Source organism: Nicotiana sylvestris, chromosome 8 (genome assembly GCF_000393655.2).
Source record: "Nicotiana sylvestris chromosome 8, ASM39365v2, whole genome shotgun sequence".
NCBI lineage: Eukaryota > Viridiplantae > Streptophyta > Magnoliopsida > Solanales > Solanaceae > Nicotiana > Nicotiana sylvestris.
The window spans coordinates 158,294,318-158,310,838 of NC_091064.1; the positions used below are offsets into that span (position 1 = coordinate 158,294,318).

A 16,521-nucleotide genomic window follows, 5' to 3' on the forward strand; every position below is an offset into this window, starting at 1 on the left:
ACCAAAAACAGTCAAAACATGAGTGAAGTAATATTAAAGCATATATAAATATGCCCAACATCACTTGCCTATCTTCCCATACCCTTTATCGATGAGACTTTCAAATGTACCTTCTCCCCCACCATAAAGACAAATCATGCGCTTTCTGATCCGCATAATTCTTGTGCCTGAACTGTGCTGTGTGAAGCCGCTCCTGAATCAACTTTACCTTATCCAAGGCGTCTTTCACCAAATCATTACCATATAACCTAGCCTTGCCTTGCTCAAACAAATTGATAGGAAAACGTCATGGTCGACCATATAAAGCCTGGGGGGTTCTAGTGGATGTTCACAGTTGTACCTAGTATTATTATCACTTTTCTTTATGTATTATTCATACTTTGTGATTTGGTAAGGAAGAACGTATGTTTCCACGAGTTCTAGAATTAATTCCATTTATTCAATAAAATTCCTGATTTTAAAAGTTAAAAATGGATAATTAAGTTGAAGGTTCACCGTTGGCTTGCCTAACGGCACCGTTTGATGCCATTATGACCTATGGCGGGAATTGGATCGTGATAGCTTGGTATTAGAGTACTAGGGTTATATAGATTTCACGAGTCATGAGCAGACCTAGTAGAATCTTCTAGATCAGTGTGGAAATATCTGTACTTATCTTCGAGAGGTTATAGAGTGTTAAGAAACTTCTCTTTTATCATATCCTATCATACACTTGATGTTGTGCCACTACTAGAAATTAGTCCTATGGTGACAGTTCCGACAGGAATTGAAACCGTTGCCGTAGAGGTATTGCGACAGTTTTGCGGCCGCTACAACAGGTATCGTCACAATAGAGCTATAGGGACGGTTCTGTGTAACGGTTTCATAACCGATGCATAAGATGGCCTATTACAACGGTTATTCTATGAATGATATTGTGACGATTCTTTACTCTATAGAACAGTTAAAAACCGTTGCAATAGAGTTCATTATCAATTGTTGTTCAGGCTATTGCTACAGTTATTTTATAATACTGCAACGGTTACTTAATGCTTATGCGACGATTACGTTATACTATTGCAACAGTCACTTTTGACTTATGCGATTGAGGCTCATGCTATTGCAACAGTTATAGTGATATATTGCGACGGTTATTTTATGGGCTACTGCAACGCCTATCATATATCTATTGCAACAATTATACAAACCAACAATATGTAACATACCTTGAAATATATATAATTTACTAGAAAAATTCATTTTTAAACAAAATCAAAATCCATAATAGGTGTAATATCCATAAAAGCAAAACATTTAACAATATCTGCCAGTGAATTGGAACACATAAGTTTCCAAAGTATACAAAAATAAAATATTTCTAGTTTCATCATGAATCAACTAATACTCGTAAGTAAGATCTTCATCACTTTGGTTGCCTACTTCAAGTTCTCCACCTACAAATAATCAAAAAACAAACAATTTAGCAAAAGTTCTATAAAAGGATTTCATTTAAAGATATGTATATTAATGTCATGACACATGGTAAGACTAAAAAAAATGACAAATACACAAGGCCAAACCCATATGCGGCCCCTCTAACTTGGCGCCAAAATTCATATAGACACTTCAACTTAGCTATGTTTCATTTAAACACTCCAACTATGTTTCAACTGTTCCACTTAAACACAATTTACAAACTTAAGTCCTTGTAACTTATACATCCAACAAAAATTTGCAACTGTTTTATCTAAACACCTATCCTAGAAATTGATATAAAAAAGCCACATACAGGATGCTCTTCTCAATCATCAGACCTACACCCTCGACTCAGTCGACCTCTCACCTGACTTCTTTAAGGTACCCAATATACCATCAATCGACTTATCTTTAGTATCCACAGGTTGGTCAGTTACAAATGAATAAGTCTTCTGCCTCCTCCCAGTGGCAGAATTTTCTATTTTGTCAGCTGATATTGAAGTATCTGATTTTGAACCATTGGTTGAAGATTCTACCATGCCATCAAAATTTACAAACTTACATACTACAATTACATCCCCATGCAACAACAAGAACCCCTTTTAGTTCTAAGCTTCACATTAACAATATTTAAACCAGCTTTAGAAACAACAAATTATAGGAATAGCAGAAAATTCCAATGTCAACATCATTTAACCAGCATAAGAAACCAGCAAAGACAACATTAGTTTCTGCGACCAGTAAACCAAGAAAACCTGGTTATGAACCAGAATTTACAATTACAACTAGAAATTCAACAACAACATAAAAAACCAGTGACATCCTACAAGTAAGGAAAATGAAACTAACAATGTATGAACCGAAAAAAATAGATGGAAGAAAGTAATAGCAATAGCAACAAGCAGTAACAATGACAAAGTACTAGAAAACCGATGCGGAAGATAATATGAAAACATCCATAATACTAGTAATCTAAGAACAACAATTAAATTCTGATGCCTTTATAAATCCAATGTTGGACTGGTTTCACCTATAATAGTCTACTAAACCTTGTCATATCATGTCAACTGTCAATATATGCACATAAGTGGGAAAGAAGTTGAAGAAACAGAAAAGAAAATGACAGACAAAAGTCATCAACAACATTGCATTCAAATTGACTTCTCTAGCAGTAAGAATACTAAACTGCATCCCTCAAGAATAGCAACAAGTATATGATACAATGTGACTACACTTCAGAACATAAAAGGTGACATAGCGCAACATTAAATAATGAAGTACATATACCTCAACTACCCAAAAAATATTCTGTTGATCTAAGGAACCACATAAAATCCACAACCCATATCTTTAATCAAGAAAATGACAGATCAAGCAGTTTCTACTACAAAAGATACATGAACAAGAAGTAGATTCTTTTACAAAAGATATATGAACGGAAGTCAACACAGGCAGAAACAAATTAGCCAGCATTTGGGCAGAAACTGAAAAAATTGGGCAGAATTTTTGGGCAGAAACTGGAAGAACTGAGCTGAAAAAAGAAAGAAGAAGAGAAGAAGAACTGAAGAAGCTCTCTGAATTGAAGAAAAAACAGAGATTTTCTCAGGCTGTTCTGTTGAGTGCAACAATAGTGATAAAAAATAGAACCAAAAAAAGAAAAAAAAAGAAAGAAGAAGAAAAAATAGCGCAACACAGGCTCTGTTCTGTTGCAGCAGCAACGACAAAAAACAAAGCTCAAAAAAGGAAAGAAGAAGAAGAAAGAAAGAAAAAAGAGAAAAATTTGACGAAGTAACAGAACAAAAACTCGAATAAAGAAGAAAGGAGATGAAGGAAGGAGAAGAAAGAAGAAAAGAGATGAAGAGAAGCATACCTGATGAAGAAACTTGAAGAATAAAGGAAATTGCTGGTCTGCTGTCGACTAGAAGGAGAAAGAGTAAAGAAATAGCGAGCCCTAATTTTTGTTTTAACAGATCGCTGCTGTTGTATTCTTCTTTTCTTTTTTGCAAAAAAGCGACGCTACAGCTCGCCACACGCTACAGCTCGCCACACGCTACAGAGAGACAGAGGCGCTCGATAATACATTTTTAGCTTCCTGCAAAAATTTGAGAATACATAAATCAGTTTTTTTTAAAAGTAATATAATTCATAAGTCAAAATTTAAAATAGTAATAAAGTAAAAGCAGGTCTAGTAAAACAGGTCCTTGAACACAATGCTAAGTGTAATATCCAAATCTAGTAAAAGCAGTATGTGATGGCACATAAAAGCAGTGCTGAGTTGAAATAACATTAAAAGCAAGAATAAAAGGAGAAAGAAAGAGAGACAAAAGGGATGTGGGTGGGGAAAAATAAATCTGTTTTAGAAGTATATTGGATCTGCCTGGTCTTCTGCATGAAAACAAATCTTCTTAGTTTACCTTTGTCATCTTCGTTTCTCAATCTGTCATATCTTGCAACATAAGAACCTAATATCCTAAATTTTACTTCAGACTACTCCTAATATATTTTAGTTGTTTGACTAGCCAATGGCTTCCGCATCTTATGTTAGCAAAATAAAATCTAAATACCAACTTTTAATCTAGACAGGTACTCTTAAAAAAAATTCTAAGATCAACTATATTGTGCTCCAACTTTTAATGTTAGCATTACAAGAAATATAAATTGTGCTGTTGATAAACAAATTTATCATATTTCCAACAAAACATAATTAAAACAGAGAAAACAAAATTCTAAGAGGGCACCGGGCTTCCACTCCGCAAGCATATCGAGACAAAAATTCTTATATTTTCTCCTCGGACATTTTACTACATCTTTTACAAAAATCTCCTGCCAAGTGATTAGGTAGCTAAGCCATAGCGAGAATAAGGTTCATCATTAGCTTCAACTATACATGTGTGTGTTTCGGTATATTTATCATCTAATAGCTCTTTGTATTGACATTTAACTACCATATTTTACATTAATTTTAATAGTTATTCAGCTGTAGTGACATTATTCTAAGGTATGTATGAACATGAAATATTAGTAGTTTGAAGTAGTAACTAAACCAAATGCAATATAGTTTCAGAATCTAGAAGATAAATGCCATCACTAGGATGAACAGAGATTTTGGGATGCTTTTCATAATGTTGCGGTGCATAATGATGTAGATAATTTTAGTTTCAACGATTTCACTCTCTAGAAGAGGCATGCAAGTTTCACAGATACTTGCCTAAGAGAAAAGGAAATGGAAATCTTACCCAATTCATGTCAAGAGATTCTTTTATCACCTTCAAGTTACTTCTTTTCCACTAATAGTGGGGTTTAGCTGCAAAAATAAAACAAATTCAACCATAATATGCTAAAGTATATAGCTAACAATTACTTGTTCCCTTTCTGTAATGATGTGAAAATTTTACATGGCTTCCTAAAAATAAAAATAGCATTCACTAAATAGTATGAATGCATACATAAGGCAAGACTTTTATATCAACAATCTAGATTATACAATAACTTTATAGTGAACTTCACACTATGACCTCATAAGAGATGGCACATATATCACCCAACGAACAGATTCAAGAATTGAGTAGAGGACAAAAACTACATCCATACCTAAAACTTGTACATTCTTTGTTATGATAAAAATAATAGCATTTTCATACACAAAGTTGCAGCCAGAGGTTTAAGATTAACACTAATAAGACTAATATTAACATACTTTTCTCTTCTCCAGTCACACCAATCATTAAGATAACAAAATTTAATATTTCCTTGCACATAGAACAGTTCTACGAGGAAATACACATACAATACATTTCTAAACTTACCCCTCAACACCCATTTTAGAACACAAGAGCCAAACAACCAGAAAACCAACAAAATAAGTAAAATTCCCATATATATATATACAACAATTTGCTCTAACTCTCCCAACTTTTAATTTTTCTATTTATGTTTTAGAACATTGTCGACCTCAACAATGGAGTTTTGAAGGGTATTTGTCACTTTAATTCCTCCCAAACAGCAGTAAACTCAATATTCAGTACAAAATAAACTTCGAATAAAATTTTGGCTCAAAGAATTGAAACCCAATTTCTCAAACTCCAATTTTACTAAAACCCAAAATTTAAGCAATCTTCTTTGATTTTTTATCACAGATTGTTTCACGTAAAACTCAAATCTTCACCAAATTTGAGATACAAACTTTAAACCACACTAAACCTAAAAATCAAACATAAATTAGAACAAAATAAAGTAACTTCATAGAAACCCATTTGTGTATTCTTCAAGCTTTTCCAAAAACACTTGAATGGAAAATCTAGAGATGGGGAATTTATAAGCTATGGAGGAGAGCATGCAGACCTATTATGGTAGAGAGCAATATGAATCGAAATCCTTTGCTAGTCGAAATCCTTCGGTGATGGAAATCCTTCACTGGATTTGGAAGCCGTTTTTCTCTTGAAGAAGTTGGAGGATTTTTTGTTCTAGTGAATCAATTGAATAGAAAAGAGATAAGAAGACCCCTCTTTTAGTTTGATACGTGTAATTCTGTATTTTTAAATTATTTTTTAATTATAAAAAGGAGCATTCGCGGGTTTAGTAAAATAATTGGAGGGAAATTAAATCCTCTTTCTTACAAAGAACCGTCCCCACAGAGTTATTTTACCAAACTCTCTCCATAGACAGGTATGTGGCAACGATTATTGTACTACCGCGACGGTTTAGTTTTAATAATATCTTAATAGGCTCTAGAGGCTATTGTGACGCTTATAACCCTTGCAATAGACCATCTATTGCAAGGGTTATATAACCGTTGCTAAATAACCGATGCAATAGGTTTATTTTCTAGTAGTGTGCTAAGTATCTTTCTCTTAATCTCTCACCAGCTGGTAGAGGGGCTGCTCTCCAAGTCGTCGGTAGAGGCCGAGGAAGGGCCACAACTCCTATTAGAGGACGAGGGTAGCCTACATTTGCCATAGTGGTACCACTAGTGGATCCGGTGGAGGATCCTATTATTGAGAAGTAGGATAAGGTACTTGCAGCCGAGCCATCCCCAATAGACTTTATGACCGTACCGGGCTTTCAGGAGGTCATGGGCCGTATTCTTCGGTTAATGGAGTTTATGACTCAGGCTGAACTATTTCCAGTAGATCCAGTCATATCTCAGGCGGGAGGGGGAGCATAGACCCCTACTGCTCATGCGCTAAGGCACACTACTGTTGTGTATTAGACCTCAGGCGCATTGCCCGTCGGCGGGGTTTAGTCATTTGCAACAACAAGAGCATATGCTAGATAATATGCGATCATTGAGGAGCAGAATTGGTTGGACAGATAGACTAGGCTTCATCCTCCTATCTTTAATGGTGAGCAGTTAGATAACCCACATGATTTCATTGATCGTTGTAGGAAGAGGCTACACAATATGGGAGTCATGGAGTCCAGCGGGGTGGACTCACCACATTTTAGCTAGAGGGTAAGGCCCCCAGATGGTGGCAGTATTATCTCCATAGCAGGCTAGTAGGTTCACCTCCCTTGACTTGGGATAAGTTCACACATCTCTTTTTTGAGAAGTATATTCCACCTTCACAGCGAGAGGTGCTACGGGGTCAGTTTGAGCGCCTCCGACAGGGTTAGATGTCTGTGATCAACTACGAGATGAGATTCACTGACCTGTTTCGCCAAGTTTATTGCAGAATTGCACCCTGAGTTCCAGGTTTCTATGGTCCGAGAGGCAGAGATAGGGACTCCATTCTTCCAAGTTGTGGAGATTGATCGGAGGATCTAGCATATCCTTAACCAGAGCAGAGAGTTCGTGCCGATGGATACAAGATATCGACATTTTGGTGGATTCAGTGGCACCCGGTCTGGGGGAAGGGGTTAGTTTACTGGGGGCCATCCTAGTAGGCCCATGCATTCAGCACCACATCTTACTCTGGGTGCTCCAGCGCGACCCTACTTCAGCACTATTCGAGTGAGTACTTACCATCTTCCAACTATTCAGGGTTGCTCCTGTGGATATTCAGGCTATCAAGATTAGACTTAGAGTCAGTAGCTCCCCGCTCAAAGAGCTTGTTTTGTGGCACGACCCGAAATCCCAACCTAGGGGTCGTGATGGCACCTAACATCCACTTGCTAGGAAAGCCAACGTTAGCAAATTACTTAGCTAGTTTTAATAATTTGTAACAGAATGATGATAATTAACAACTAATAAACTCAGAAATGAATGAAATATTTATATAAATAATGTGGTACTAAAACTACACCCAAAAATCTGGAGTCACAAGTACATGAGAAACTAGAATACCATAAATAAGGTTTGAAATAAAATACAATTGTCCGAAACTAAATAAACAGTAAAACATGAAAGAAGGGGACTTCGGGGACTGCGAACACCAATAGCTCTACCTCAAGTCTCCTGTAGTAATCAAATCTGAGCAGTCCTCGCTACGCGTCGCTACGACCAATACCAAAATCGACACAAGACGTTCAGAAGTGTAACATGAGTACAACCGACCCCATAATACAGAGTGGGGCTCAATGAATCAAAGGTCAGATTTTCACATAATACATTATGGTGTCCTAGTCCCTTTGTTGAATATCGGTAGCTGTCCTCTAGAGCTACATAAAAGGGACACACAAGAAAGGAAATACTATAAAAGGCTGCCCAGAATTTTCACGATAGGTAGGCACTATTGTCAATCCAAAATAAGATCAAAGGAGCTGAGATGGAATGATATACAAATGTAGATCACTACCTCAAATTCATAGGAAGGGAGTCACACAATTCTCTCTGCAAACCAACACTGGAATTCACACGCAATCAAAATATATTGGTTCAACTATGTGCTATATTGGTGGATAAAAGGAACTAGTAAGGATGCCTGTGGTTGTGCTACATGCTTATCACGCCCCGAACCTGTGGGGTGAGACCGGCACACGGTGCCTCACCTATCCTTGCGTGCCAACGTGCGGCTAAGGGACTCTGAACATATAATGTCATACTTTGGCCATGGGCCACATGGTAAGACAATTTGCGAAGTAAAATATAAAATTAAACGGAAACTAAAGGTGACTAAACATCAATATAAAGCTGGGCCGACAAGGCCGTCATAATTACTACAGTTGACAAACTAACCAAATATACATACAAGTCCTACAAGCCCAACATACTGCACTAACTGACAAGATATGTCTACAAGCCTCTACTGATGGATGTATTGTGACCGGAACAGGGCCCTGAACTGCCCATAATATGTACACAAAAATCCAGACTCGGTAACTCCGAAGGACGTGGAGTTTACCGATCAAGCTGAACTCGGGCAACACCTACTGAGGAGGTTTACCCGTCTGTCTGTCTAAATCTGCACACATGAAATGCAGTGTTCCCCAAAAAAGGGACACTAGTACGAAATAATGTACCGAGTATGTAAGGAAATAAAATAACTGAAAGCTGAAATTGAACTGATAATATAATAACTGAAATTAACTAGGAGTCAATGATGATATGGATATATACTTACTTGCTGATACTGACTCAACTCTCTCAATATAGTAAGTAAAATAAATGTCCGGCCCTATAAGGCTCGGAACGTGTAACTATTCTGCTGTAGTTGGCTCGCTCATAGGCGCTCGGCCATACTAGGCTCTGTATCTCGACCATTCTAGGATCTCTCATAGGCGCTTGGCCATAGTAAGCTCGTTATATAACTTACCATCTGATCAGAGGTTGCCCAATAGGGGCCTGCCTACCGATTATAGCTCGATGGTGGTGAAAATACTGTATATATATATATATATATATATATATATATATATATATATATATATATATATATATAACCTCTTCTCTCTTGACTAGAAGAAGATAATATTCAATTAAACATAAAGTCCCGATAAGGGGGAATACTATAATTTATGAGACTAAGATAATGTACATAAGTTCAGGAATACAAACTTCTCTTTATGCTTCGTTATCAAACTCATGTAGCTACGAGATCATGCCAAAATGAAGGAAGGGCTTAACCTTAGAATACCTGAATCGATTCTCTTGACAATTCCTCTAACACATGTCTTTTGCAAAAACACGTGATAACGGATCAAAGTAGGGAAAAATCTCTATGATATTCTTGAGAAAGATTGTACCGTGTCCCTTGAAATTTGCAAACTCACGCTGACATTACATAATAACATCTTCGTATGAATTGTTGAAGTAACTCACGTTACTTTTGTAACATTATCTTTATTGAAGCTATTTTTGAATTGTAGAGATTCAAAATGAAATTAAGAGCTTTCTTTAGTCTTTTGGGTGTGGGCCCCACATTAGGGAATGATTTGGCCACCAAACTCTTTAGATTTGCCACCTATTTTAATGACTAATGAGTCTATGTTTGGGCTGCCATGTTAGGTACCTTAAGTTTATCCAAAATTATCATTAATTAATCACTAATATCTTGATTAACTCGATAATCTCCTACTATCCAATAATTAACCAATTACTCACATAATAAAGAATTATCTCAAATTACTTAAAATACTACTCACTTTTAACACACTTTATATATCTTACTATCATGGTCATGTGGTACCTTATATGACACTAGTGCATAAAATGGGGTATTATAGCTTGGACCATATTTTATCTCAAAATGACAATCTTTGACGAAATTCATTTTCTTTGATTTGCTTACCCTCTCACCTCCATAAATTTACTCATCACTTATTTGAAATAGCATAATACTTATAATCTCAAAATAATCTCATTCCCGAACTTACGTCGATTAACTTACGACGAAACTTTAACATACGAAAATGCGGGGTGTAACATCTCATTTTTGATCTTTCATCAATTTACTTAGCGTACTTTTACATACGAAAACATAGGGTGTAACATTATTCCCTCCTTTGGAATATTCGCCCTCGAATGTTGACTGATGCACTTATCATTATCATAACCTATTGTTCTTGCGAATACTTTAGTACTCTTCTTGCCATCTAGGCAAGTGTTCTGTAAATAAATCCAAAGGTCAGGGCATTCCCCACTTTTGGCCTCTTTCTCATACCATGATTTATGGTCAAAATTCCTCCAATCTCGTAACTATTGCTACCTTCTATCATGCAGTATGCTTTTCTTTATCCTTGTATGTACACCTATGTGACGCTTCTCTCTTCTTTCCTCCAGTTTTTAGCCAATCTCTAGGCCTCACTTTGTGAACATATACAGAAGTTGACGAGGTGTCACTCTGGGCATCTATAGGTATGCTGAAGTTCTTTGCTCTGTACTTTGTCGAACTTACAAATATTGCTATATCTTATTTCATAGATCTGTTCATCTATCCGTAGGACTTTACCGCCATAACTCTTACTTTGATTTTTCGTTATTGAGGTCTGCTACCAAACTCTCCTATATGCATAAATCAAAGTCCTTAGTGCTTCTTCATTACTGTTCCTCTTAAGAATGATGGTCTAATCTCATCTCATATTTTGTAACTTTTATCTATCCATTGTTGATTCACCTTAATGTTGATCTATAATCTTGCACTGATAACTTGACCTCTTATGTAACACTGCCACTAGGGTTCTGTCTTATCGGGGAACATCTGAAATGATTAGACTGATCCTCATGGGGGTGATACCATGCTTCCATAACCGTATTTCATAGTATCTCAATATGATTCACCTTACATTGGTATTTTAATCCTGTATAATTCATTAAATCATTAGCCAATCAAAGACCTAAACCTCATCCTTGATCTGTCACAATTACACCCTCATTCCACTACCATTCCATCTCTTATGCTATTAGTCTTAGACTTATTTAAGTTCATTCAGGCTATACTGAGCTTTCTATACCTTAGAGAAACCATTGACTCTCTTGTTTTCATGGGCTTAATCCCGACTTATCCATTTTCATCACCTTCTCACTTTCCTTTTCTTATCCTTACTCCTGTCCACCTAAAACCTTATTGCCCTACCATACTTTAGCTTGCGACCTACACATATCTATTTATATTACTTGTAACCTTCCTTCAACTTGCTTGCACCATGGATTTCCTTATGTTATTCTGGAACATCAACCAAGACATTACATCGTCTCTAACTCTTCTTTACTCTCTTAACTAGACCTCTCAGTACCTAGACACCATAGGTTGGAAGATATGCCACCAATGACACCACTATCATTTCTGGATACTGAATCCCAACGCTTTTAGCCTTCTATCTGAAGTATGGACTATTCACAACCTCCTGCACTTGAGTATCTCGTATGTTGTTCACCCTTACCTTACTTACCTTAAAATTTCGCATCACATCTTCTATCTCTTTCACGACCTCCCTTCCACATAGGTATAATTCACATCCACAAAGTCATATCCACAACTTGAAGCTCTATTATAATACTTGCACCTCTGGTGTATACACAATCCGATGGGAGCTTCATACTGACTTCTTATAAGGCTGGTATCATAGAGCAGTTATAGAATATGGCTATTGTACTATCTCTCTTGTACCTTTGATATTAAGAGTGATCCTGCAATATTCTCAATCACGAGGTTTATAATTTTCTGGGTCCAATAATCACACTCACGATTTACTTAGTTGATGTATCTCTTTAGTTTCCTCTTACCTCTACTTAGCCTTTATGTAGGCTTAAGCTATCTTTCGATCCGCAACTCATGGTATTAGTTATTACTTTAGCCCTTCATAGACGCTATGGAATATCCATGATATAATCTTCTGACAATTCAATCCTTTGTTTATGCCCTAGGCTCAATTCTTTATTTTAACTTATACCAGAGTCTTCTACAGCTGTATGATTGTCAACATATATGCTGCATGGATAATACTCTGAAATCTTAAATGCGTTGATAATGTAATTATCTCCGGATCACTGTTCAAATAATTCCTTTCGTTCCTTCTCAACTTTCTTTAATGGCAAGCAATTGCTTTTCTTGGTTGTTTTGCCACCTTGTTGCGTGCATACTTAGCTTATCTTTGTTCCCACGTATGTCGGAATTTTCGTGCAACTCATATGATCTCGAATATCACTTTTTATTTTTACTTCTCATTCATTAGCCACGGTAGGTGCCACTTTCTTATGGAGTACATACAATGTTGTTGTGAGACTGTTGTTATAAGATCATTTCCTCTTTAGGTCAGTGAGCTTAGGTTGAAGCCTTCTTCCTTATTTTCATTTGCTAGTCTTTTATTGTAGTACTTAGGGAGGACCCTCTAACTCTTGTAAAGCTGCGAGCTTATTACATCGTATGCTCAACGGAATTTTTGATGTCCTTCCTCGCCTATAATTATTCGTAGTTACTTACCTCCACGCCCTTGTGCTTGTAGGGTTACTTCTGAACTTGATATTTGACTGTCTTCCCAGTGGGACTCTCTTTTATTTTCATAACACTCATATGGTATCTTTAACTACCCCAACTCCTATCTGAATATTTCTCAAGATCACGATGTCATTTCTGTGAGACTGAATTTCCTATGTTGGGGTTCACTCTGTTTATCTTGCACGATCTATTGGTTTGTCTATATCCTCTTATCTAGCCATAACTAGGCTCTTCCTAAATCAACTACTAACTACTCGTTGTCCCACTCTCATATCAATAATCTGTGTAATCTTTCTTAGGTTATTTCCTTTGTCATAACTTACCTCTCGCACTGGCTCCTTATTTATCAATAACATCCTAGGAAGGAACCATTACTTCATTTTCTTGACGTCGTGATTGTATAATGTTTTGGAATCGTAGCATATCTATAGGATTTGAATAAGTGTAATCTCATCCCTTTCTCATTTTTTATCGCATTCTTCCTTTACCATTCCTTAGTTACTAGAACCACTTAACTCTGACTTAATGCCACATCACTCCATATTCCCCCCTTTAGGGGTGCACTAAGAGTTAGAGCTTCGACGATCTACCTATAGATGTTTTACCTCTTCATCTTTGGCATCTTTTCACCTTATCGATGACCCTTACTTGCCTTGCGGTAATACTTTTGTACCAAGGATAACATAACTCCTTACCCACAAGGGAGACACTTAGTGTAACTGGCACATATAGTCCCTTAAGCTTAACTTTGCTCACATTGCTTGTTTTAGGGAAGCGTCTTCCTGAATGACCATTCTTTGAATTTCTCATGAATATTCTTCTATTGTCCATTCTATTATCACCGGAATGCAATCTGAAATTATCATGATGCCGACTATTATCAAATCACTCAGTCCCTATTTCATGTTTTATTTATCTTGTTCACTAGCCCATACTGATTTCTATTACTCTGGGGTCTAACTTTTCCTTTTGGTAATCGCATTAGAGTTGCAAGCTTATTTCTCAAAATGAGGATGTGACTGTATGGCCTATACTCTTTTGTTGTCTTAAGGCCAATCACCTCTCATCTCTTCCTTCACTTGAGTAAAGATTCTGTAATACTCTACCATTGTCATCCATGTATCACATCTTACTCATAATGTTTTATTATCCATCTTCTTATTTCCTTGCTAATATTTCTATCTATCACTTTATTCTGAAAACTTTAACAAGACATTCCTTTGCTTTTAGCTCCCCTTGCTCCATCTACTAGCTCTTCTGGTTGCCTAACATTCTTCCTCTACTGGGGAAGGGAGCCACACTAACGTAATATTTATCCCTTCAAGGCTTCCAGTGCCTATATTTGTGGTGTGGATATCTAGATGTACTATTTTAGAGTGCACCATCTGGGTGTCTCACGAGGAGATGTATTAGAACATTTGTAATATCCTTCAGAAATGTCAACTAACGCAAACAATCCATCCACCATTTTGGGTCACTCTAACCCCAGCTGGATCCTGATATCCGTCCTTCTCTTATACTAATTTTGTTAGCCCCCATAGGGCATAAATGAGATGGGTGTGGCCAATTGTATATACCTCTGTTATTGTTGAAGGTAACTCAAAAAGCTTATATTCATCTGCCTGAATTGTAAATACTGACAATCTTCATTAACTGGGCGCCCCGTACCCTTTTTCATCTTGCTTCTTTTACTTATTGGAACTTGTATATACTTTCTGAATATCTCATTGCCTTTCGCCATAGGGGTGGATGGATATTTCTGCCTTAAGGCTCCTTATCAAAAGGCTTACACGTCTTAGTACACACATAATCTACTAAAGACCTTACATTTACTCATCATAAGCATCATGAAAATACGAGTTCCTCTGACTCAACTCTTCCATATATATATATATATCTCTTACCAACCGTTTTTCTGGATGTATATATATATCTTACCAACCGTCTTTCTGGATGTAGGCATCGTCGTATTATGAATAAGATGGAGTTTGGGAAATTGAGTTCTTACAACTGGGATCTACCACACGATCTAGAGTAAGAAGAAAGAGTGACAAGACTAAATGCCCTATAGCTTCCTGCTTATAAGTATGGTGCACAACACACCCATAAACAAGACTCTACTAGATACAGCTTATAGACTCCCCAGGACAGAACTGCTCTGATAACACTTTTGTCACGCTCCGAACCTGGGGGTCGAGACCGACACCCGGTGCCTCACCTATCCTTGCGTGATAACTTGCGTCTAAGGGACTATGAGCTTACAGATCAAGCTGAGCTCGGGCAACACCTACTGAGGAGGTCTACCTGTCTGTCTGTCTGAATCTACACGCAGGAAATGCAGCGTCCCCAGAAAAAGGGAAGTCAGTATGAAATAATGTAATGAGTATGTAAGGCAATAAAATAACTGAAAGTTGAAACTGAACTGATAATATAATAACTGAAAGTAATTGGGAGTCAAAGATGATATGGAGATATACTTACCGGCTGATACTGACTCAACTCTCTAAATATAGTAAGTAAAATAAATGTCCGGCCCTATAAGGCTTGGAATGTGTAGCTGTTCTGCCGTAGTAGGCTCGCTCATAGGTGCTAGGCCATACTAGGCTTTGTATCTCGGCCATTCTGGGCTCGCTCATTGGCGTATGTATGATATTCTTGAGAAAGATTGTACCGTGCTCCCTTGAAATTTGCAAACTCAAGCTGCCATTTCATAATAACATCTTCGTATGAATTGTTGAAGTAACTCACGTTACTATTGCAAAATTATCTTTAATAAAGCTCTCTTTGAATTGTAGAGATTCAAAATGAAACTGAGAGCTCTCTTTAGTCTTTTGGGTGTGGGCCTCACTTAAGGGAATGATTTGGCCACCAAACTCTTTAGATTTGCCACCTATTTTAATGACTAATGAGTCATTGTTTTGGATGCCATGTTAGGCACCTTAAGTTTATCCAAAATTATCATTAATTGACCACTAATATCTTGGTTAACTTGATAATCTCCTACTGTCCAATAATTATCCAATTACTCACATAATTAAAAATTATCTCAAATTACTTAAAATACTACTCACTTTTACATACTTTATATATCTTACTATCGTGGTCATGTGGTACCTTGTATGACACTAGTCCACAAATATAGGGTATTATAGCTTGGACCGTATTTTATTTCAAAATGACAACCTTTGATGAAATTCATTTTCTTCGATTTGCTTACCCGCTCACCTCCACGAATTTACTCATCACTTGTTTGAAATAGCGTAATGTTTATAATCTTATTCCCGAACTTATGTCAACAAACTTACGATGAAACTTTAACATACAAAAATGCGGGGTGTAATATCTCATTTCCGAGCTTTGATCAATTTACTTATGGCGTACTTTCACGTACGAAAATATGGGGTGTAACAATGCTGTTATGCTGCAGGTATAATGCTGGATCATACGTATCATGAGGAAGAAATAATCACATGGGATTGGTCTGGCACAAGCAAGCTGTCACAAGATATGAAGCTGGAAAGTCAAACACTATGGTTATACTTGGAGCAACAAAAGGAAGATGGCCAAAGATACAACAAGCGAAGGTTACATATAGGCCTGAACTATGATGACTTAACATGCCTAGTTTTTTTAACTTAGTTTAATTGCTTTATTAGTTTACATTTTGTAATATCAGTGTTGAGTACATTGCCCAAAATTGATAATAGGAATTAGGTAATTGTCAAAGTCTATTTCTTTAATCGTGTAACACCTC

At 36.8% G+C, this 16,521-nt stretch overlaps 1 long non-coding RNA gene across 1 annotated transcript; it reads right to left on the reverse strand.

Annotated features, from left to right (window-relative positions):
- Positions 1 to 1,255: 1,255 nt before the first annotated feature.
- Positions 1,256 to 5,937, reverse strand: LOC104239660 (uncharacterized). Its single transcript, XR_714205.1, has 4 exons — positions 5,797 to 5,937; positions 4,692 to 4,759; positions 3,326 to 3,547; positions 1,256 to 1,433 (listed from the first exon to the last, which is right to left on the reverse strand). It is a non-coding gene; the product is annotated as an uncharacterized lncRNA (long non-coding RNA).
- Between the last annotated feature and the right edge of the window lie 10,584 nt (positions 5,938 to 16,521).